Source organism: Chinchilla lanigera, unplaced genomic scaffold (genome assembly GCF_000276665.1).
Source record: "Chinchilla lanigera isolate Chin_1 unplaced genomic scaffold, ChiLan1.0 scaffold00032, whole genome shotgun sequence".
Classification (NCBI taxonomy): domain Eukaryota; kingdom Metazoa; phylum Chordata; class Mammalia; order Rodentia; family Chinchillidae; genus Chinchilla; species Chinchilla lanigera.
In genome coordinates, this window is record NW_004955433.1 from 21,693,561 (window position 1) to 21,718,894 (window position 25,334).

The 25,334-nt window shown below is 40.8% G+C and overlaps 1 protein-coding gene across 2 annotated transcripts in view; it reads right to left on the bottom strand.

Annotated features, from left to right (window-relative positions):
- The window catches only part of Cdh11 (cadherin 11, type 2, OB-cadherin (osteoblast)), a 157,060-nt gene that overhangs the window by 79,652 nt on the left and 52,074 nt on the right, over positions 1-25,334 (bottom strand). For both annotated transcript variants that reach the window (XM_005388459.2, XM_013516243.1), the window contains exon 2: positions 16,805-16,929. The gene's annotated coding sequence lies outside the window, so the exon portion shown is untranslated. The remainder of the gene's footprint in view (positions 1-16,804; positions 16,930-25,334) is intronic.

Genomic DNA, 25,334 nt, shown 5'->3' on the forward strand with positions numbered 1-25,334 from the left:
AGACAGAATTGAGGAGAGAAGTGAGGTGGGTGGAGTGCATGCTGAGATCCAGCAAGAGGCCATGGTCTTCTGGGAAGTGAAAAGAATAAGAAAATGTTCTCCCTAGGTTCACCAGAAATAACACAGTCCTGCCAGTGACGTGCTTGTAGTCCCGAGCACTCATTTTGAATTTCAGATATTCAAAACTCTAAGATGACAAAGTTCTTAGTGTTTTAAGCTCTCCTCTGTGGTAGTTTGTTACAACAGCAGCGAGAAACTAAAACACCCACTTATAAGATGAGAAAACTGAAGCCGCATGGAGTGAAATCACACAATTGGGGGCACACAGTTAGGGTACAAAGAAATTGAATGACGCACACAGAGCATTATCAGGGTTCTTGATCCTATGTGCTGTGCTCTGTTGCACTGAGGATAAAGGAAGGCACATAAAATTTCACCAGGTTAAAAATGGAAGTCCTTCGTCAGCCCTGCAAGGTGGTTGAGATCATCACTGTTTCCTCCTTGTTCTGTACAGAAAGGGAAAACGAGGTCATGCATGAGAAATTGTCCGAAGTTATACAGCTGGAAGCAAACATGAATTTGCACTCCAGGTCAGCGCATTCCTACCACAACTCACTTCTCTTCAAAGACACTGCACTGCTTCTGTATTCTGCACAGCATTTTTACAGCCACTGTCCCCCTATCAAAAGGGAAAAAAAAAAAAATCTGCCCACAGTGACCAATATGTAGGGCAGCAGAGTCTCTTGAGACACTAATACTGTCACCACCAGCAAGAGCTGACAAGGCTCCCAGCACACACTGGGAAAAACCGAACTGTGACCTGGATTCCATCGGTCACTGCATCCTCTGTCTACACCACCCCAAAATTGGAAACACCTGGAAATCTGAAATTGTACAGACTCATGTGCTGCCATGACTGTTATCCTGGCTCCTGTTTCAGGAGCCTTTCAGTGTGACAGGCACTGGTCCAGGTACATCAGAGATAACACTTTGGTTGGTCCTCACAAAATCTCTATGGCATGGATATGGATTATTACCACCATGGGTCATATTTGACAAACGAGCAGAAAAGCACAGAGCAGTCAATTGTCTGGTAAATGTTAAACACACGATTAGAACCTGCTTCTGGGTCAGGTCTTCTTTCTAAACCCTTTAGTAAGACAAAAACAAACAAACACTCCTCCATCAGCAGGGGCACATTTCAGGAAGCATTAATCCTTTCTTTAATGTATTGTTCTTTTAATTCCTTTAAAGCTAACACAAGTACAAAGGTATGAGGAAAGGATGCTTGCTTCTTAAGACTTGCATTTCCTAAGTCCCACTTCCTTTTTACATCTAATTTTATTTGCACTTCCTGAACGGACTGAAACAGTGGGAGCTGCAGTGACTAGAGTTCTGGCAGGATCCTAAGTGGAGCTTTTGTTTTGATCTGACTGCTTAGGTTAATACATCCTGACTCCTCTGTGATTTCCAGGGATGCTGTCATTGCACTGTCTGAGGGGAAGAAAACGTCCCCATGAAAATAAATTCAGTGCAGCAGTATTTACAAATCCTGACTCAGTTTGGTGCTGCTCACCAGGATGAAAATTTGACCCATCGTTTTCATGCGTAAGCTGAGAATAACATCAAAAACACTATCTTGAAGCACAGTGGAGGTAATGATTTAAATGGCTTTAATCTAGATGTGTGATTTACTGTCGTGATGCATATCTTCTCCTTCTACAAAGGCGAAAGCCAATAACACTTCTATAGTTACCACACAGCACATCTGACTCTAAGCCTTGTTTCTAGATATCTGTGGTCCCACATTTCTAAGTTTTCCCTTAGAAATCGTTCTTGCACTGGGGAAGTAGGATGCCTAGGAACGTCTAAGGAAAGACAGCTGGAAATGGAGGTGAAAGCACGGAGGAAACCCTTCAAATGTACGGAAGAGAGAATGCAGAGGTTTTTTTAGGCAGTCTGGAGACTTGGTGTTTTTCTTCCCATCCTCCTTTCTCCTGAGACATGTTCCTCCTCTGCAGCCACACACAGCTGTCTCAGGGACGCTGTAAGAACATAGAAGAAGGCACTTACCAAATTTTAAAACAGTCTGCTGTGGTGAGTCACGGTTATTGTTTTTACCATCTGTGTTACTCCTACAATCTAGGATCTGTCTTTTCCATGTTGCAGCAGGATAGAGTAGGAAATATTCACTCACTAGAGCCTGAAAATCTACAGGTGATGCCCCAGTCCCATTATTTACCAACAGTGGCCTCTTGGGCCAGACACAAACTGCTCTAACTCTTAGTTTCCTCATCTGTGGAATGGACATATCCACTCATACCTCATGAAAGAAGTCTTCTGTTTCTGGGGCTGGGGATTTAGCTCAGCTGCAAAAGCGCCTGCCTGGCATGCGCAAGGTCATGAGTTCGGTTCCCGGTACCAGAGAAAAACCAAAAAAAAAAAAAAGAAAGAAAAAAAAGAAGTCTTCCGTTTCCATTGCTTGCCCTGTCCTTTTGGCCTACTATCCTGCTAAGCCCACTTCTATGAATATATAATGAAATTTATTATAATTTTGCTATGTTATCTGTAGAGAGTACTTTAAAATAATAACAAGCTTAATTAAGATATAATTCACATATCATAAAATTCACCCTACTACAGTATACAGTATTTCTTACCATGTTTACAAATTTCTTCATACATGGTCACTAATTTCAGAAGATTTTTATCATCCCTCCAAAAGCAACCTCTTAGCCATTAGCAGTTCCCGATTATAGAACATATTTCACTAATAAACATCTTTCTACTCTTTGAAGTCTCTACAGTCCACATTGACTGTTCCCTAAGCTTACAGCCAGATCCAAAGTGTCAGGCACTTGAATACTTCTCTGGGGCTCCTTCACTGAAAATTGAAATCCTGTTACCCTTCCACAATAGGTAGTATATTCTTGGAGGGCAATGACCACGGTTCCTGTATTTTATTTTTCCCTTAGCATTGCAGCTCAGGGCTAAACACACAAGTAGTTGTTTGATAAACACATGGGTACTAACTGATTAGCCAAATGCCACTTCTTCTGAAGAGCTACACGTTTGTCATCTGTCTGCTTCTCTGAATGCCGATGCCTCCGCAAGCTGTCATGTTCCACGATTATTCTCCCCAAAGCATGTGCTGTTAATTTTTCATCTTAATGAACTGTCCAGTTGAGATTAACAACAGGAACAGTGATAGAAGCACAATAAAAATGGCTTATGCCTTGTTATTGTCAGAAACCTCTCTACAACACCGGCACATAATTGAAATAAAATATCTCAATGGTTACAAACTCCATTTGTCAAGAATAAAGTGGAGTAAGTGCTATTTCAAAAATTCATGCTAACAGGCTTTATAAACATGGATTACTGGAACGTTCTTCCAATTGATACCTACTCAAGCATTTAAGTACATGGCTATTATTCCTTGTGTTTGCTTGAGTGAAACCACTTTGGGTACTGAGCTACATGTCAGTCCCAGTTTTCTGGGGTATTACAGATGTACAGTTTTTCTTGCAGGGAGATAGTCATGCAAGCCATGGCAGGCCCAAAAGGCCCATGTTAACGCACAGATGCACATGCAGAGGAGCTGTTATGCAGCTGTTGGCTTCCTGAGAATGGAGTGTACTGGGAACCAGTGCCACTCATATCTGACTGGTGGTCCAGGAGGAGCTCAGAGCAAGAGATTAGTGAAGATTCTTCTCAACCCAACAATTTCACTGAGCATCGGCTTCAGCTCTCTGCCCTACATTGTGCCCTGGTAGACATCCAACCACAGTAGTCCTGTTAATTCATAATGGAAATGTGCAATAATTACGCATTACCTTTATGATTAATTCAAGAAATGTTTATGGAGCTTCTGTGAATGTGGATGGCATTGCTCTTGACACTCAGAACATATGGGAAGGTAAAGAAAGAGCATATGGGAAGGTAAGGAAAGATCATGTAAAAACTCTTGGGGGTCACATACTCACCTGGGAGACAGACAATACAAAAGTCAAATAACAAGATATAGATATAGTATTCACAAACCCAGTAGTGGTTGGGAAAAATTAGACAGAATGATGAAAATTCAAAGGACTTTAGAGTGGGTGGAGGGTGTTGATTTAGAGGCTGTGAGGTCAGAAACACCATCTCACGTGTGGACATTTAAGCTCAGCACTAAGTGATAAGAAGGAACCAGACATGAGGAGAGGATGCCAGGATGGAGAAGGCTGGAAATTCAAAGCCCATGAAGCTAGAAGGAGTTGACTCTGCTCAAGGGGCAGCAATAGCCCCATGCTGGGGAGTGGATGAGTGTACTGGTCAGAATTTCCTGTTGCTGGGACAAAGTGTCTGACACCTGAAATTTAAAGGAAGAGAGATTTATTGAGGCTCACAGTTTCAGAGGTTTCAGTCCATGTTGGGCTGACTCCAAGGTAGAAACATCACGGTTGAAGGGTCTGACAGAAGGAAGCTGCTCAACTCATGGCATCCAGTAAGGAAGAACAGAAGAGACAGAGAGGACAGAGCCAAGAGGAAAGAGTCGGAGGTCAGATATAGTTCTGATGTCTGATACATTCATCACTGAGGTAGCCCATTGATGGGGTTAGTGCCCTCACAGCCCAATCACCTCTTGAGCAGTCCTTCTGCCAGCCCAATTGGCCCAGTGAGCAGAGGAAGAAGTGAGGACAGAACATAGCAAGGAGAGAAGTGGCAGCATAGTCAAGGGTCCAGGTTTGATTCCAATTCAGATGGAATGCCATTAGTAAGAACTATGGCAATGCCAAGAAATCCTCCCCTTCTTTCACTGTATACTCCTTATTCATTTTGCTGGAAAGGAAACAGGCCTGATTACCTTTCATCTTATCTTTTCAATTCCACTTCTACTAGTGGACAAAATACACTCTGGCAGCCACTTCAGCCCATTCTCCTGGTGCAGTGTGAGTTCCCCATAACCTAGACTTAACTCTGGACCCACAGTGAGGGAAGTACCAGAAATATTAAAGGAAAGGCTACTGAGACACTCTACCAATCTCTTAGAAGTAGCATTTAATCTACAAAGTTGTCAGCAGAGCTCAGGCAATAGGAGATTTCGTTTGCCCCTCTATCTAAGTGATAGGGAGACAAGAACGATCTGGGAGATGCACAATTAAAGGGTAGAAACACAATTAAAAATTTGTTTTCAGAGTAAAAGCCACTTAAGATCCATGAGACCAGGGGATCTTTGCTGTCTTGTGCACTACAATATCTTGGCACATAACACAGTGCTAAGCATCATATAAATAAGCATTGAATGAAAACAATAAAGAAACAAGTGAAATGGCTGCATTCATGCACAGACACAGAAATCTTGTTGCAAGATACTCAGTAGAGTTTGTCACAGGTTTGATTCTCTGAGACACCAACTTGAGATGGAATTTAGCACTGGCATACCTATTAGTCATGTCCTTGAGAAGAACACTTGGGGAAAAGGCAAGAAAAACCAGAGCATACTTACAGAGAAGGTGACACCATGCAACCCAACAACTGCTCCAAGTATCCCACATGGTCCTCTAGGCTAATAATGGCCTTCAAAAGCATCTTGAGTAGAACTGAGATGGACAAACCTTTACTTGGGGATCATCTTGGGGACCAGGAGTATAATATTTTGATTTCAGATCTTAAACAGTCCAAAAGGTCATCCTCTAATGTGGGCTAGTTCAGCAGAGGCAGCACTTTAAGAGGTAGAAGCTACAAGGGATGAACATCTTGAAAAGGCTAAGCTGGAGATTATCTGACAAGAGTACTCTCAGAAGCTGGAACTACCATTCCTTCAGCAAATGGGGAACTAGGTAGTGTATTGCTATGATTTGGATATCGAATGTCCTGTAAATGTCCATGTGCTAAAAGCTTGGCCACCAGCTCATAGTACTAAATAGGGTGTGATGGAACATTTGGGAGATTAGACCTAGCATAATAAAGTTGCCACTTGGGCAGGCCATGTAAGGGGTGTTGGAGCACCAGCCCCTGTTCTCTCGTTTGCTTCACAGAGATCATGAAATGAGCAATGTGCTCTACTAACTTGTTATTGTCAGGATGCTGTCCCACCATAAGCCTAAAAACAATAGTGCTAGCAGACCATGGACTGAAACCTCTGAACTTATGAGTCAAAATAAACTTTTCCTCTTCAAGGAGATATATCTCAGGTGATTACTATAATGCTAGGTGACTAACATAGAAAATTGGTACCAGGAGTGGGACTCAGCCTGTGACTACAACTAACTCACAATGTCATTAAGAAGCTTTTAGAATTTGTTTGTGGGGGAAATCTGGAAAGATTTGCAGGATCAGATTAGAGAAAGCCTGGAGTACTGTAAACAGAGTTGGAGCAGTCAAACTGGTAAAAGCTAAGAAGACAAGAGTGCTGAGATAGAAGTACAGAGAGTAAAGGCTGTGTTCATGAGGTCTTAGATAGAAATGAGCCTGTACTGGGAACTTGATGAGAGCACACACATTGTTACATTCTGGCAAAGTATGAGTCTACCCTTTTTCCATGCCATAAGATTATATAAGAGATTGAATTTAATAGTGACAGCCTAATAAATCTGGTGAAGGAAATTTCAAGTAGCACAAACTTCAGGTTTGGCATAGATATTTCTGGCAATTTTTAGTCAAATTTACAGTGAGAAACAGGAGCAAAAAGCAAAGCAAACAAATATTTGAAAACCTTGTAGTTTGGCCAGAAAAAAAGCCAAAATAAAGTTCAGGCCAAGGAGATGCAATTGCTGAAGAGATTAGTGCTATTAAAAAGGAGCCAAGTCCTTTGCAACACAAAGAAAAGATGGCTCAAGGCCATCTCAGAAATCAACAAAACCCTACCCACTGTTGCTTACAGGTATAAGATGTAATCTTTCAAGGACTATCTTTTGAGAAGTGCTGCTTATGGTAACCTCATCACACAGGATTGCCTACAGAATTTTCCCCCGGGATTCCTTTTAGTTTTAAACTGTCCATACTCAGTGGCTGCTGCAGCCATGGTCTAAGCCTGGGTAGAGCTCACAAGGCAGCAAATGCTGGTAATTTCCACACAGTGCTGATTTTTCAGGCATGCAGAATGCAAGAATTATGGAGTCATACAGACTTGCACCAAGATTTCAAAGGAAAGACTGAGAGATAAGGCAGCATGGGAAAGGACAGATGTCTCTGCAAGCAGCCACTGATATGATGTAACATGAAGCTCTGACAGGAAAGCTGAAATTGAAGAGATAACCCAGACAGGTAGAGATGACAGCAACATGGATCATCTACCACCGGAAGCCACAAGCAGTAATAAGAACTAGCGCAAGTGAGAGACCAAACGGGCTGCAATTGTGTGGCTACAAAGATGAGGTTCCCTGAACTCCCTGAAATTTGTGCCTTCACACCATATGCCCTGGATGTTGGAGGTAGAACTATAAGACTTAACATTTACCTGGCTAGATTTCCATCTTTTTAAAATCTAGCCCCTCCATTCTATATCCTTATTTCTATATTTTGGACTAGGAATGTTTATCCTGTGCTACTATATCTTGCAAATACCTAAAGTTCATTTTATTCTTACAGGGGTTCGTGGCTGAGAATTAACTTTAAGTATCAGATGAAATTTTACACATGGACATTTGGAGCAGTGCTAGAAAACTTAAGATTCCAGGGCCTCTTAGAGATAGAATAAATTCATTTTATACTGTGAGATAGGAATCTTGGGGACCAGGAGTATAATATTTTGATTTCAGATCTTAAACAGTCCAAAAGGTCATGTGTTGAAGGTTTCATTTTTAGCCTACTGGAAAGTGATAAAACTTTTAGGAAGTAGGGCTTAGTTTGAGAAAGTTAGGTCACTAAAGGTGTCCCTAAAGAGATACTGTGATCTGAGTCCTCCTCTCTCACCTTGTTTCCCACCCACCAAGAGGGAAGCATCTTTACACTGCCACATGGTCCCTCCTATTATGATCCTCTTTGCTGCAGCACTCTGTTCCCCCAAAACACACACACACACACGGTAAAAAAAAAAAAAAAAAAAAAATTGAGCCAACTGAGTATGGACTGTACCCTTGAAACTGTGAGCCAAAGTAAATCTTTCTTGATTTACCTCAAGTAATCGTTACAGAAATGGGAAGTTGACTAACACATGTAGTGTTGAGTTTAGAAGTGCTTCTCCCTATTGGTATCAACTGATCCTGATACATACAAAATACTTAAATGAGAATGTAGATATTTCTGATGTAACTTGGGTTGTGATTTTATAGAAAAACTGGAATGGGTAGGGGAGAGACAAAGAGTAGAATCCTGGCTCTGGCATGTACCATATATGACCCTATCAGGGAGTAACTCTATTTCTTAGGCTCTGCTTAACTTCTTTGAGCCTCGGTTTATTTTTCTACAGCATGAGGATAATATTTACCTCAGAGGATGACAGTGGATAATTCAAAGGAATCTCTACAGACTTTAAAGGACTGGGAGGATACTTTCTGATTGAAAATGGACTTGGCACACGATTAGCCTAACAGGAAGAATCTAAAACAACTCTCAGCATTGGCAGGCCTTGAAGATGGAGACCACATCTTATTCCTGTGAAAGCCTATTGACCAAGCATCATGTGCACCCTGCAATAGATACCACTGAGTTAAACATCTAAATTCTCTTCTCAAGGCTCTTGCAGGCTTGAAGACAAGTAAGTGGTAATGTGTTAACAGAGAAACAGCAACACAGACTTCTCCAGCAGAAGAGCGAACACGTGCCTGAGGCCCACAATAATTTTAGAGGGCCCACAGAAGTTTAGTAATTTTTTAAACTGGGAAATAAATGAACTTTAAGGGTAGTGAAGTATATTTATCTGTATACCAAAATATTCATAAAATATAGTTTTAGTGTTTTAATGAAAAAAAGGTGCTCTCAAGTAAAATCATGCTCAGGGCCCTTGGAAGTTATAATGAGAACTCGAGCAACCAAGGCCTCTGTAAAGAGAGAGCAGAAGTGATAAACTCTTTTATGGGCCTGGAACCCACCTGGAGAAGATCTTTCTTTCTACACCCAACCAAATGGGGGCAGGACTTGAAAATGTGTGTGCTGAAATCAATATCTGAACGTTATCTGTTGTCCAGGGACTTCCACTAATGCGATATGCATAGAGTGTTAAATGAGAGCATGGATGGGGGCTTCTGGAGATGAGAATGGACTGTGCCAGTCTTAGTAACCAGCAAGGGACTTTGCAAGTGATCCTGAGCAGGACTATAAACTTCTGCAGTTTGAATTTCAGATTGAAGAAACTTGATATAATCTGGATTAGAGAAACCAAGCTGGAGTTCCATGGAGAAGCATGAGGGAAGAGAACATGGATCTGGACTTGCTCCCATGACTTTGAACAGCAGTCAGCTTGGCCAATCTTGAGCAAATGCCATAGGGTGCTTGTCACCATGGAAGAAGGACTGGCACATAAATACGTGTAGCCCAGTTCAAACTCCTGATGGGAGTAACATTGTATAAGCCACAAAGGTTGTTTTTTTCTTTTTTTCTTTCATTGCCCAAGAACAAGATAAACAATTTTAGAGACATGAATAGCAATCTTGAATCCATATTTTAAAGAAGAAATTCTGAAAAAATGGTTAGGAGTGTTAAGTGGCCTGAAATACTGTTATGGACAAAAATATGACACTTCAGGAAATCTGTTAGACATTCATTTAGAGAGGTACCTTCTCACTAGCCCTTGCAAGTGAGTGGCCAAATTCTTAAAACATTTCTTTTTCTGTAAAATAAAAAGTATAAGAACTGTTGCTATGGTAACATAACAGTATTTGGAAAGGTGCTTAGATACAAAAAGTCAAAGCCTCTCGAAAAGATGAACTCACTGGCCCCTCTACAATTTCTCTAAAGCTTCCAAATGAAGGTATCTTCCAGGTGTCTGCTTGTAACCTTTGGGATCCTCAGCGGACATGATAAATTGGTAGCGGATTTTAGTGTGGCTTGTTACTTCTCTGGCTCCTTGTTACTTTACCTGTTACTTCTCTGCTTCTCTGCATCTTGTTACTTCTCTGGTTCCTTCTCTGCTCCCCATTTCACATTGTCTTCAGTTCTAAGTTCTCCAGAGGACAGAGAGCAATTTGGATTAGTTGCCTCCAGAGGAAATGGCTATTCTTTGGCCTAGGTATCATATAAGGCTAGGGCAGTCTGGTGGACCATGGCCTGATTTCCTCCTGAAACACTCTGAGGATGCCTGGACCTTCCTGACTGGCTCAACTTAGATTCACAAGGAAGCAGAGAATACCCCCAACTGGCTCATGAATTTTGAGAGAATACAAACTTCATTGTTCTTATTCAAAGGGGTACACAAAAATATTGTATAAAATGAAGACCTAAACCATGGGCATCTAATATATGAATGAATGAATGAAGGCTAGGCAGTCAGTTTTTGGAAATTTCATCCTTCCATAATCAGATTCACTTGTTGTCTTCAACTGAGAGATGTTTATTTGTCACCTTAGTACATCCTGAGGACCCCGTCCACAAAGGCCGTGCACGTGTCTTGGCACAAAGCACGGAAGAATGTCAGGAAAGCTTTCAGGAATTAATTGATGAAAGAATGCATGAAAGAATATTCAAAAGCAATTCTCTTATCCAGAGCACATGGCCACAAAACCCTATCAGATTGTCTTATTAAGTTACTTCCTGCCTATCACAGTATTCAAAGTCCCTCTTGCTTTGAGTACAGACTATCCCTTGTCATGTAATACACAGAGGAAATGCACAGATAACTCAGGCAGTGCTCAGGTGCTTTGATCTTTAAAATGAGGGAATCCTACACCAGCCTTTAAGATGCCATGTTGACTCTGACAAGCAGAACAGAAGAGATAATGCTATCTAAATGGCTGGTTGTCGGAAATGAAGTGATTAGATTTCAACTAGACTGTCTATTGCTAACATGGATCACTGGTCCCAGAAGGCAAGCACAGGGAGCTTACAGACATGGAACACTCTTTCTTGCTGAGTCCTTGAAGAAGAGACAAGGCCAAATCCTTCCATAAAGATCAAGTGACCCAGAGAGGGGCTCCTACCATCTCTAACCTGGGGGTGATTCTGCTGCATATGGGAGCTCAGAAAAACTGCCACTGAGAGAAATATGTTCTCAGCTGAAAATACATCCCTGCTCTCTCCTTAAATAAGTCCCAAGCACAGAAGCTTGCTTGGGTTTCTGCTTAACTGACACTCAAGCTGTACCTTGATTACAGATTAAATTCATAAAATCATTGCATGAGGCATGGCTAGATGATCTTTAAAAATCAGTGAGTCTAGATGAAGTGTTCACAAGCATTCATTATATAACTTTTGAAATTTTCTTCTTTAAGTTTGGAATATTTTAAAAGCAAAAAAAAATACACTTCAAATCAGACAAGTGCAAGCAAACCAAGGGAAAAGCATTTTTTAAAAAATCAAGGTATGGGATGATGCACAGAACACTGTTTACAGTTAATTACTACCTATTTACACATACAAATGTGAGACACATAGCTACATGGAAGTACGTGTTAGTAGTTGCCTAGAAACTTTCCAGAAAGTCACACACAAACCAAAAATATTTGTTAAATCCAAGGAAGAAAATTGAAGAAGAAATTAGAAGAGACTTCACTGTAGACCTTTTTCACATTTTGAATTTTAAGCTAACTTCATCTATTTAACCATCGCTGTACTGGTCCCTTTGACTAGTAAGTATTTCCTAGTCTCCTGTTCCATGTAAATTACTACTCAGGCTTGAGTCTAAACCTGAAGATCACGGCCTTGCTGAAGCCTCTCCTGCTTTCTTCTAGCAGAATCAGCCTGTGTCTTCCCACAGATTCATGGAACTATCTGGAAGTGACTCAGTTCCATGGTTATTTGTCTGCCAACCACTCAGTTACCAGAAAGGAACTTCTTCAAAGGCAAGGACTTCAGTTTCACTATGATGTTGTGTTATGTTTTGTGTGTAGATGTCCATCCAATGTCTAGTGCAGTCATGGGGCGGTCTTCTGGAGTTTTTGATTGATTCATCATCCATGCTGGGATTATGGGTTTGTATGCAACACCCACTCTAGGGCAGGTAGTTTGCATACAATATAAGGGAGGGAAAGAGGCTTGCTCTCTGCTACTCCTGCCTCTTCCCTCTTGCTGCTTTTGCTGTTTTCTACCACCATGAACTATTGTCCTGTGCCATGTGCCACTGTGCCTTGGAGCCAGCCAGATATGGACTGAAACCTCCACAAACTGTGAGCCTTTCCTTTCTTAATTTTGGGCATCAGGCATTTTGTCCCAGCAACAAGAGAAAAGTAACCAAGACATGTCGATACATAGGAACTTTGTTTTTGTGCATCCCTGGTACTTAATTCAAGGAAATAAAATAGAGATGATTTTCCAGAGATAGTTGAGGAAAGAACATATCAAAGAGCTCTACTTTCCTTTCTTTAATTGTACCTGTAATTCAACAAATACATTTAGCTGCCTGTCACTACCTTAGGTAGAGTCAGCTAAATTTTCTATAGAACCCAAGCAGAGACTTAGGAGATGACCACACCAAAATGATGATGATGATGATGATGATGATGATAATGATGATGATAATTATGGAGAGACCACCAATTTCACCTTTTTAAAGATCATCTTTTCATGTTGTATGCAATGCAAATTTCCCCCCAATTTCTTCCCACACAACTTGATTAAGACTGAAAGTCAAGGTAAAAAAAAGTGAAAGAGAACTATTGATCAACACGGGTACTGCAGAGTTATACTCAAGAAAGGAGACACTCTTTCCACTCATTTTTAAGCACATGATGCTCAGCAAGATTTTAGCCTTCACCAATCAAAGCTGTGGTGACATAAAGCAAGCGCATAACTGCAGACCCTGGAACACAGTGTCTGGCACATGGACGTTCACAATAAATCTCACCTTTCATTGAAATTGTTGGGAGTGATTGCTCCTCTCTGTCTCTGTCATTAGTTAAATAAAACAAGGTCAAAGATCTTCCAATGTGGTTGAGATTTTTCCTTTATTTTTGATTTTGGGCAGTGGCAGAATACCCGCTTTGCCCAGCATATAAGAGCTTCATGTAATTGTTCGCTGAATTCAGTAGGGGCAGTCACATTTTACACACTGAAGAGCTGCAGGGTATGGTCAACAAGTGAACTAAGTGTCTGTTTATGATTCCAGTGACACCAGCTATAGACAGACACTTGGCCTTTTTCCCCACAGTGGCCTATATCCTGAAATAGGAAATGTGCATTCACAGACAGGCCCAGCAGGCACAGAGGGTTAGGCACCTGACTGCCGACATCCACATCTCAAGCTGTTAGGGATAATGCCGAGCACTGTGGATTCACCAGCGCAGGTGAATTGCAGCCCCCCAGCAGCTTTCTGGGAGTGACTTCTATTCAAATGAGATAACTGGGTGACCCTTCACTAGAGGCCCCTGCTGATTATTACTCAGCAGGGTATGGACGTGTGTATGGTCTTCTTTTGCTAAGAGCACATCACTTTCACTTTTCTAAAACATTCATTTCTGGGCTCTGGGCTCTAAGACCCTATTCACAAAAAACAGCAAGCCAGAGATCTCTCTTCTGTAGCTGCCAAGGTAATTCCTCCCTTTATCTGAGGAGGTACCTAAATTATACAGGTGTTCCAGGAATGAAAGCTGAAGCTTGAGTCTATTTTTCTGGACATTAGCCAGAAAGCGGATCCTATCTGAGAACCCAAGCTATTCCACCACATTTTTCTTTAAAGTCTCTCTCTCCTCTTTGCCCTACGAACTCAAATTTTGACTGCTCTCTAAGAAGCTGCTAGACTATAAACTCCTTAAGGCTAGGGAAAGCTCCTTTCACCTCTACGTGTGTGGCAAGTCAGAGGTACCAGGTCAAGAAACAACAGCATCCTGATCAGGGATCACGAATCTGAGACTTGAGCTAAAATTGTTAATTAGTTTTATTTTGTTCTTCCTAGATCTTACACCAGAAACATGAAATAGCTCTTCTTTCTCAAGAGGCATACAATTCCTCTCCTTAAAACCAGAAGCCTATCCTGAACCCCCCAAATGGTGTTCCACCTGTATCAACCTTTCTTTATTTTTAACGTAGACCTTTGACCAGACACCCCTTATCACAATGCTTATTGTACCAGTGTTGAAATATCTTATTTCTCTGAGAATAAAGACTATGCAAAGCTCTGCAAAATAGGCTACTCTTAATTTTCAGTGGAAAAAAGTCTAACAGATTTCCTGGAAGTGAAATTAAATTCAAGTGCTTTCTATTTAACTTTTGACTCCGTTTCATTGAAACCTCATTCTAATTGTCCTTATTATCTAGAAAAATAGGAAATGTCACTCAAATACACTACTGAAGAATTCAAAGGGCCGGTGAGATGAAGAGGCCCATTTGACTCAGCAGAAATGAGATGATCATCATTCATAGGCATATCCACTGGAGAGACACATTTTGCCGGCTGAACCGCGCTTCACATCAAGTGAATGCAATAAATGTGAATACAAGAGAAGTCAGTCATGCAAGTTCTAAATCGTGCTGGTGCATTTGTAGGAAAGTGCAGCTTTGCTTCCAACTCAAGTGTTGTCGCTCACTGGTTTTTCCTAACAAATATTGATGAGGGTGTGAGAGCAAAAGCTGGGGACTCCTCAAGTTGAAATTTTCTCCCAAATAGACACTCCTCAACATATGAGCATCAAAAAAATGGGAAAGCTTGAGCGATTTATGCAGAGCAATCCCAAGAGATGACCATATATTTAACAATAGTTATGTAGGTTGCAGAGAAAGCCGCTAGATTAATTTGGAAGAAATGATTTTGTCTGTAGTGTAGCACATTCATTCAGAGCACAGGCAGAAGAGGAGAGTGGTAAAAGACACAAGATTCAGGTCAAGTCAAACGCTCCACTGACGAAATTCCAAGGATAAAAATTATTCTATACTGCCGTACACAACTTACATGTCTTCTCTAAGACTGAATTTCCTCATTTATAAAATTTTACATACTGCTAGTGTCCACCTTGTTTTGCAAGGTTTAAGGGAGTTTATACCATGAAAGACTGTCTGAGTCTGACATAGGCTATGCATATAGTACTTGTTAGCTTATATTACTATGACTTTTCTGTCTGTGACTTAGTCCCTCTTCTTAATAGACTACTAAAAATATACTGAAGGACTCTATTTATTTGCCCAATAAATTATTATCACATCTATTCTTTTGGCCAGATATAGCACCAGCATCTGGGTGCATGGTGGCCCCAAAATAAATTCAGCTCCCAAGAACCACAAGATCTAGTTAAGAAGACAGACAACTAAATAGAGAATTATGATCCGATATGGAAATCACAGGAAATGCTGTAGTCCCTGCCTGCTAAGGTGGGGTCTAGGAGACAAGCATAGCTCAGTTTTAGGGGGTCACAAAGAACTTTCAAAAGATACTGAAGTTCAAGCTAAGTTATGAAATAACTTCAGTGTGTGTATGAAGAAAGGAGATTATACGGTTTTAGGGAAATGTAGCCGTGCTCTGTAGGCAAGTCACAGAGTGGCTACACAGAATGAAGGCTGGTCGTGAAGAAAGGGTAGCTGAGAGATGAGCAGTGTCCCTGACACCATTGTTAGAGGGGCCTAGTGTTTTGTTAAGGAGTTCATAGCTCTATTGTTGGAAGAAATTCTGTGGGAGAAAAAGATAGTACATCAATTTAGAGGCCAGAATGTGTATTGAAGATAGAAATTACTGAAGCTAATGAGGGAGAAGTAACCCAGGAGGAAAAAAAGACCTATGAGGTGGTGATTTCAGTAATATTAAAGAAGGCGTGCTCATCTTGATAATTAAGAGGAAAACCAACATGAATCAATAGGAATAAATGTTATGGAAGTATAGGGGCTGAGAGGCATAAGGGGTCCCTCTCATACTTTTTGTTTGGATGAATGGCGATGCTGTCAGTGAAATGTGGGAAATGGGACAAGGTAAGGTTTTAGAGGAGAAAATCATGACTTGCCTCTGACTTGGGAGCAAAAGGCACCTACTGGGCAATGTGGATGCGAGCCACAGCCACGCAGACAGGGCGGTCTAGATACCTCGTGGGGGAAGGCCATGCTGGCAGAATTAATTTGAAAATTCCTAGCTGGCTATTTAGCTGTCCTGTGAAAATAGCTCTGGCTACCCCTGACCAGGTGGAATGAAGGTAAATGGATTTGCAGAATTCTAACCCTTAAGACCTGTTAGAGAAATGGGGTCTAATCACCCTTTGGCTCCCCTGCAAAGCTCATTAAGCTAAAGGTACAAAGACAGTGAATACCAGAGAGGGACCTACAGGTCAAACTCAGGGCTCCTGGTGTATGATCAAAGCTCATTCCTTTTGTCATCTAAACAGTTCTGCCTCCTAGAAATCTCTGCTTTGTGGGATGTAAGCCACCTTGCTCCTATTTTAAGAGTTCTTTTCAAAAGAAAGAAAAGGGAACAGAAAAAAGCACTTGAATCATCTCAATCTTTTTATTCAGCCAAGTCCTTGCTAAAGATTTACAATACCTTTAGTTTCTTCTCTTTCCTTAATAACTTATATATTCCAAAAGATTATCACTCCTTTACTGGCACAAAATAGGTGTTCAATTAACAATGACACTGAATTATCACATTAGTAGAAGCCCAAGAAGGTAGACTTTTTCTTCCTTCTTAGATCCTACTTTGCATCTGGTAGGTGGTTCAAAGCAAACAGGTTTGAGGAACACCTCGGTAGATATAGTTTCTGCTTCCATATAAATAGTAACACATGAACCTCTCAGTAATGTTGGTCTATCTTACCTTCTTCACCCATTGGATACTTGCTGCCAGTTTCTGTAACACACTCCACCCATCTGATTGGTCACTCAACAAATGAAGACTGGAATGAATGTCACAGGACCACCAAGCCAAAATCACAGTGATTTCTGGAAAAAGCAAAAGAATCATTAGTAACTGCTAGGTGACATAAACCAATAAAACGGCCCTCTGCTTTACAATGGGGCACATAGCTGCATAAGGCAAATTTTTCTCTTGAAAGATAGTAGTCAAGGCAAAGAAGATCTAAAAGAATCACTACAACTGTGTGAAGAGTAGGAAAAACTTGCTTTGGATTTGAGATACCAAGATGGTGTGATTCAACATATATGTATTGTTTTTTCTGTTGTTTTGTTTTTGTCTATGTTGTCCTTTTTTATTTCTTATTTCTTTTTAAAAGAAAAAAAGAAAACAAGATCAATTAAATATCCAACCATTTGCCCTATTAACTTCAGACACATTTGCTCTAGCACTGAGGTAAATCAATGGTGACAGACATGATGTCTTAGAGACAATTTCCTGTAGAAAGTTTATTCTGAAGCCAAAGTCATACTTTCACTCCTAGAGTGAGGAGCAGTGTTCAGGAGCTGCCGGATCCTTGCAGAAAAAAAAGAGTGAGGAACAAAGTGTCTCAGTGGTGCTGGTGATAAGAGATGTCATCTCCATTCTGGAAGACCAGAGCATCAGACTGACAGAGCTGCAAATCTTTATCCAGGTGGCATTTCCTCTCACAGCTCCACACTCCGGATGTGCTGTGTGGGACTGTGCTCTGCCTCGGTTCTGGTCTGATTCATCTTCACGTCTACTGAAGTGTCTAACACATTCCCTAGCCTATGAACAGAGCAGCTGTTCATATATTTGTTGAATGAACGAAGAGAAGTATATGGAGTGGCTAAACAGCTGTTGTCTTTAAAAACTGAGGCACTGAACCAGGGAAGGTGCCGCTGGTACAGTTTCCCTAGCACAACAGAATAAAGGAATTCTCAAACGCCCCGCATCTCGAGAACTTCTGCCTTCTAGGATCAGTGCGGCTTGCACTGAGGGCTGAAATGGTTTCTTTCTTTGACTTTGTTTACTGTACTTCATTTCTTTCCAAATCTACTTTTCTTTGCCTCGTCTTGCTTCCATCTAACAGCTCTTCACTGCAACTTCCCCCAAACAACAAATAAAGAAATCCCCACTGTATGGCAGGTCTGTAGATAAATCGCGTTCATAGCACCTTTGTTCTGGTAACTGTAGCAAGAACAATGAAACTGTCTCTTCCTCTTCCCAAGAAGACAAGGGCAGAATAACACTGGGATTATTTCCAGATGCACACTGAGTCATGGAGGAAAAGCCATTCAGAAGAGTTCACACAATGCATAATGGATAAGGAAAGAGTCTGCTTGGCAACCACATTATGTGGTGTAGCCAATCATCAGACATGGCCCCGCCAACAAACCACACACGTAGATACTTGTAACATTGTGTGTCTCCTTCTATACAAATCTGAACTAGCCCTGGGTGGCCAATGAAATATTGCAAAAGAACATCACATGAGCTTCTGAGTACTTCTTGGGCTCCAACACTATAAAAGTTAAAAATGTCTATCATTTAAGGTACTCCAGTCTGTGGTATTTTGCTATCTAGCCTGATATGAGTAATGCAGAAAACTTGTAGCCTCTGTGGTGCTTATTAGTCTGTCTTCGGAGAAGTCAGCTACCATGTCAGAAGTCTGACTACTCTGTAGCATCATTCTAAAAGGAAGCTCCAGCTACCCAGATGCAGAAGACAGAGGGACATACCACAAGGAGAGACAGAAGGAGACAGACAGTGAGGGAGAGAGATGCCCACCCATCGTTAGCTGCCCCATGTGAAGGTGAATGAAGATGCCATCTTGGACGTCCACCCATTAAAAAATTTCTTTGACTTCAGTTATCCAATAACATAGCCCAAGAGACATCCAATGACAACCACCTAAATGAATCCACATAGCTCAGAACTGTAAAATATAATCAAATTGTTGTTATAAAACAGTGAATTTTGGGATGGCAGGTGAGCTAGCAATAGATAACTGGAACATTATAAACAGGGGTGAAGGAGACACTTGCCAGGGGCCTCTACAATGTTATCTTTATATAACTACACCGGGTATCACAAACCCTGACTGCTACCCTCCAACTCAAATGCACAAGATTTTACTGAAGTTATACATCCCATAATACACGAGGTAGTGTCAGACTCCAGCACAGTTGATGTCAGAGCCTATGTTTCTGCTCTTTTCCTTTTCCAGACTAGTAAGTTAATAATGCAGCCATATCTTTTTTTATTGGCTGATTCATCTTCATGTCAATATGTTTTTGAATTTACTTCTCAAATCCTTTGTTGAAGATAACAGTATGTAATGTGGCAACCACTGTTAATTTCTATCATTTGTTTTGAGGGCATGTATCATTATTGTTGTTTTTGTATTGTTTTGTTTTTGTCTTCATTGTTGTTGTTTTGTTAGTTTTTTTTGGGGGGGGGGTGTTTCTGGTACCAGGAAATCAAACTCATGGCCTTGTGCTTACCAGGCAGGTGCTGTGCCGCTAAGCTGAATCCCCAGCCTCCAGTTTTTTTTTTCTCTTTAAAATTAAAAAAAAAAAAAAAAAATGAATTGGATCCCACACCTAGCCTTGGATTTTTTCCTGCCCTATAAAATGTCTCCTATAAAATTCCTTCCACCCCAAACAGGAACAGATAATTAAAATCCCTGGAAGAAAAGTTAACAAAGCAGTGGAAAATTGTTTACAGATTCTAATAACTGCAAACCTTTGCAAAAGAGGCTATGAAGAATATTGTCCCACCCCATGTATGGGTCTTAGAAAAGAATGCTTATCAGCACCCTCGGCTTTTCCCTGTGCTTTTAGCACAGATGATGAGCCTGGGAAAGCAATGTAGGTTTGCTAAAGGCCTGTCTCTGCACAGTTCTTGGTTGGAGTGCTCAGTTTTCCATCTTCTCCATGACTCCTTCAGCCCTGCAATCCTGTGTTCCCTTCTAAGCCAGGAAGCTCCAACCCAGCCTTGCTGTATTGATGCCTAAAGCCCCCTACCTACTCTCAGGGGTTTCCCCTTTATTTTTCAATGTCTGCATGCCACCAGAGCCACCTTCCAGGCCAACACCACTGCCCTCCAGCAACTACTTCCAATGCTGTGCATGGCTGCTCACAGGAAAAAGCCTCTTACGGGCACAGACACTGCACACCGTGCATTATCTCAGAGAGACTGGAAAGTCAGGAGTAAGAATGCCGTGAAGCCAAAAGGATAAAGTGAGATGGAGAGATACTTGTGCACACACCAAAATCAAGAAGAAAAATCAGGAAAGACACGAGGTGGGTGTGATGGTCACTTTTTGCTGAACTCTCACTGTATGGAAGGAAGGGTCAGTACATACAGAACTATGTCCTTCTCTTTGCTGATGTTTCTCTTTGGCTTTCTGCTTCAAAGCAAACACCTGGGGTCATACATTTCTAGGTGTGGATCCTCTTCTAAAATATGGGCTCTGCCAGGCCCAATGTGTGCCAGGACCATTGCCAATAGCACGAGTGAACAACAACTTACGCTGGTAATGGAGAGGAGAAAGTTGGCTGAAAGCACATGTGAATTACATTAAAATAGTTCAGCCAGACATGGTGGCCCATGCCTGTAATCTCAGTGCTCAAGAGGCTGAAGCAGGAGGATTGTCATGAGTTTAAGGCAAACCTGGGCTATGGAATGAGTTCAAAGCCAGCTTGAATTGCATTGCAATACTCTATCTCAAAACAAAATGAAACAAAACAAAACAAAACAAAACACAGTCCCACTTCATTTATTTCATCAGTGTGTGCTTCAGCATCCCCAGACCTGAGTCTGAATGCACTGTGAGTTTGACACTGGAAAAGGTCCAACCCAAGTGATGCACAAATTGGAAAAGAGTTGCCACTGAGAAGAGCAAGGTACTTGGTAGAGACAGTGACAGCTCCCTTTTATAGATGGAGAAGCTGAGGCTAAGATAAATGTGCCCAAGTGCACAAAGCAAGGAGGTGGCCTGTGTTTAATCATCAACATGACCAGTCAGTTACACAAGTTTAAGAACCGGTTCTGAGACTCAGGGCAAATTATGCGTATTTCTCTGGTATGTTGCAAAAAGTATTAGCTACTTTCTGTTATAATGACATAATAGGAAATTTAAGATACAGTATTTTGGAACAGATTAAATGTTCATATACTTTTATTTTATAAATTTTTATAAATATTTTATAAATGAGTGAAAAATAGTTTTTTGAGACATCTATTAAGCAGTAAAGAGGCTGAGCAATGGCCATACACTTTTCTGTCCATCTAGGAATACCGAGTAGGTCTGCTGGTGGTGCCCAGTATTTGTCTCACTCATCAGCGGGAGCAGGGGCTGTATGTATGCAGCAGACTCTGGGTGCCTGCAGATGGGACCATCTTCCATTTTTAGGTGTCGTGTATTTTCAGCATTGTTAAAGTGATAATTAAACTCAATTAATAATTGCCACTGGGTGTTTTTCTTTCCTGTTATCTGCAAAGTTCCAAAACCATATGGTGAAGCATATTTTGTGAGATAGCTTTGTAGATTATGAATTTAAAAAAAAAGATAGGAGAGCCAGTAAGCTATCAATAGGAAAGAAAAGTACTTAAAATCCAGGCTTTGCCTCTTCCAAACTGGTGTCACTTTGAGCAGACGAGAACTTTCTGAGCCTCCGTGCACACACTAAAAAGTAAACGTAATAATTACGTTGGAGGGTTGTTATGAAGAATACTGGTAATAAATGCAACACTTTGCTTAACAATAATCAATAGCTGTGAGTATAAAAAGATCTACATTATGCTTTTACAATGTATGATTAAGAGTTTTACCTTTTCTTATATGCCCTTTTGTGGATGTGTGAGCATTTATAGAGAATCAGTACTGGTATAGCAGCATATGTTAATATACAATCATATATCATGTAATAAATATTCAACTATAAGTGATTTCCACATCATTCTTCTTTCACATAAGGATAGCGAGTCTCAGAGGAGTTGAGAAACCCTTTCAAGTTCACTGGCTCAGTTTAGAAATGTGCTCCCACTGTGTGGTTGAGGGCAGCCATCCTCCCATACTCACTCCTCCCTGTGCAAGCTTGCAGCCTGGTTCCTTGCTGCCTGTACTGGCGTACGATGCCCAACATCCTACTGCAATTACAAGGGAACATCCATAAAGACTGCTGGGCTCCAAATGGATTGGACACAGCAACCCTTTAAATGGAACTCTTAACACGATTATCTTTATTTCTCTTTAGTAGTTTCCCTAAGTAAGCCGTGCCTTTAAAAGCACCTAATACAAAGTGACAACCTTCGTCATTTTCCAAAGCTCCAATGGACAGACGTAGAGAGAGTCCATTGTCACCATGGTAATTACTGCACAATACCTGACGGCCAATGGACAGTCAGGAGGCTCAGGCAGTAGCTGAATTCAGCATTGTCCTGGCCCGATAAAAAGATTAGAAGCCCTGAAAAGCCAGGGAGCAGGATCTCACAGCTCTCTCGCTGAGCCCTGAAAGGCCCATTGTGCTGCCACCATAAATTCTGGGTTCCCCGGGCACTTGACAACTGAAGCCAGGGATAATAGAATTCTTGTGTCCAACAAAACACTCCTTGTCTAATGCCAGTCTTATCAGCCGCATTTACAAATGTCTTTCGTTGTACCCGAATAATTCCCTATTAGAAGGGCTATTGGGAGCAGAACTAAATAAATATTCACAGCCTTTGTAATATCTTTGGGAAATGAATAAACAAACAGTCATCTAGCATATGAGCAAACCTCCTGCTACTCTCTACATTTTCTCCCTATATCTTGTCCAAATTATGAAGTTTTACTTTCTCTTTAACATAGGGCATCACCAGAAGTTGCAGTTGCACTTACCATCTACTGTACGTCTCTGATATTACTGCCTTGGTGCTATGGCATGCATTATTTTTAAATTTATATTCCCAACAGGAAGGGAGAGGAGGGCTTTGGTTGATTCCATTCTTACCTCTCAAAAGAAAAGGAAAGTAGACCTCTGAGAAATAAAGAACTTACCCAAGATAATCAAGCTAATTAGCATATTGGGAATTCTCATCTAGATTTCCCTGGTTGCAAAGGCCCTGCCCTTCTCCCTCTGCCTTGACGATTCTTCTTCTAATTAAAAAACAAAAGAAAATGGGACAAAAATCAGAATAAGGAAAGAATCTAGGTGTATCCATTATAAAAGTGTCATATAAACATTGAGCCTAGGTATATTGTTATACAGCTTGAGAACACCTAGAAGAAAATATATATTTTACTTTTGCCCTAAAATGCTACTATTTGTACCTCTAAATTTTGAGGATATTTAAAATATCATTGTTACTTATTTGTTTCTTTTTTTTTTTGGAGGTGGCAAGCTAATGCAATTAACACAATCAAGTTCTGAAAGCGAGTTTAGAGAAAATTATTGGGGTACAAACAAAGCAACCAGTATACTCATGATTATATATGCTCCCCAACACTGTTTATCTATTTTTAGTGGTTTATTTTGCTTATTTGTCTCTTTGTATGAATGGGAACACTTGAAAATAATGCACATGGAAAAAAGGAACCTTCCTCTGGACAGAAGCAACCACCTAGAAGGATGCCAGTTTATATTTTATCATTAATTAAATATTGTAACCCAAAATGCTTTCCTATTGGATTGGAGATGCCTACATTCAGCTCATGGGTGCCTCCCTGTTCTGCCCCCATCCTCCCCAACCCACCTTACCTCCTGTGATGGTAAGCTCTGCCTGAGGCCGACCCTGGCAGGCAGGCTCTTGGGTCCTCTCTACACATATTCTTCACCTCTCTGAACTCTTCCAGTTGCTCTCAGTGTAACTTTGGGGCAACTTCCCCTCACTTCCTGGTGTGAACTCAAAGGGCTTCTAGAGAACTTCAGGGTACCTCATGCTTTTGATTTCCCCATGTGCAGAGCTCTGTTATTATGACTATCTGCCCTTTCCAACTTTGCATCTGAGGAAGCTGTGAACTAACTGAGAGTTGGAATCCCATCTTATACTCTTTGTGTATGTACATGTGCACAGTCCTGGGAGAATGAGGGATAGACCTAGGGCTTTTGCACTAAGCTGCCTCCCCAGCTCTTTTAAATTTTGAGGCAGAGTCTCTCACTAAGTTGCTAATTGATCAAGCTGGGCTCAAACTTGCAATTCTCCTGCTTCAGTATCCCAGACTGCTGGGATTTACAGGCATGCACCACCACACCCAACACTGTATTTGTTCTTGTCTCCCAAAGTCACTACACTGCTAAACCTCTACAAGGCTGGTTTATTAGAGTAATCAATAAATTGTAGTAGTTAAATAGAGAGCAGTCACAAAACTATGTATTTTTGCTAATTTCAAAAGACTGAAAATATCTACTGCTGTTTTATCTACTTGATGTCAAATGATAGGTATAATTTGTGATTTGTTTTCAAGGACTGTAATCATGTACTCACTTGGCTCAAATTATTCAGCTTTGATAAATGCAAAGTATTGCTGTTTGCTCTGTTTTCTCAAATAGTTAGTCAGTAAAGTAGGCTATTATTGTGCAAACAAAGAGTTACTAACAAGAAAAGACATGGAAACGAGCAGATATCTTCTGACTGGCATTAATGCATGTGTTTGTGTAAAAATGAAGTTGGAAAAAGTGTCATCGATATTTTCCAAACATTTCACCTGCCAAATGAAGCATTTAATCACCTTTAGGGATTTAAGCCATAGTCCTATACACATAGTGTGAATGCTCAGCACATCTGTATCCCCAGGAGCTGGGTGTTACTTAGACACCACATAGTCCAAACAGGCAATGACAGTTGCTAAAATTTATTGAGAACTTGAAATAGGTCAGGTACTAGGGTAAGTACTTTTCATAACATATAATTCACTTCTGTGATAATTTTTTAAGTCAGATACTATGATTTCTTTTTTTTAATTTCATAGTTAGAAAACTGAGGTAGAGAAAGATGAATTAAAGTTGCCCCCACTCACAAAGCAAAGAACCAGCAGAGCCAGAGTTCAGACCCAGGCTATTGGACTCTATAGCAGTTTGCCCAACTGCATGGTTGAGATATAAATGAAGCACTGATTTAAGGAAGTGGTAGCCCAATGACTTAAGAAAAATGACTAAGAGCTGTATCACTTTAGCAGACTACTGAATTATCCAAAGAAAGCAGCAACTGGCAAATGAGAACCACAATCATAATGAAGAACAGATTTTGACCACACCCAAGGCCTGAGAAAGTCTAACATTGGATAAAATCTGGGCAACTTTCAAAGAATCAAGGAATCAAATTATTTGCCAACTTCTGTAGGATGCAACTCTCCATATTCACAAGGTCAGAGAAGAATTGTACACAGAGAGGAACACTGCAAAACTTCTGCTCTGTACCCAGAACTCTCACAGACTGCTACTACCTTCTCATAGCAAGGAAAATCCACTTCACATCTATGCCAATG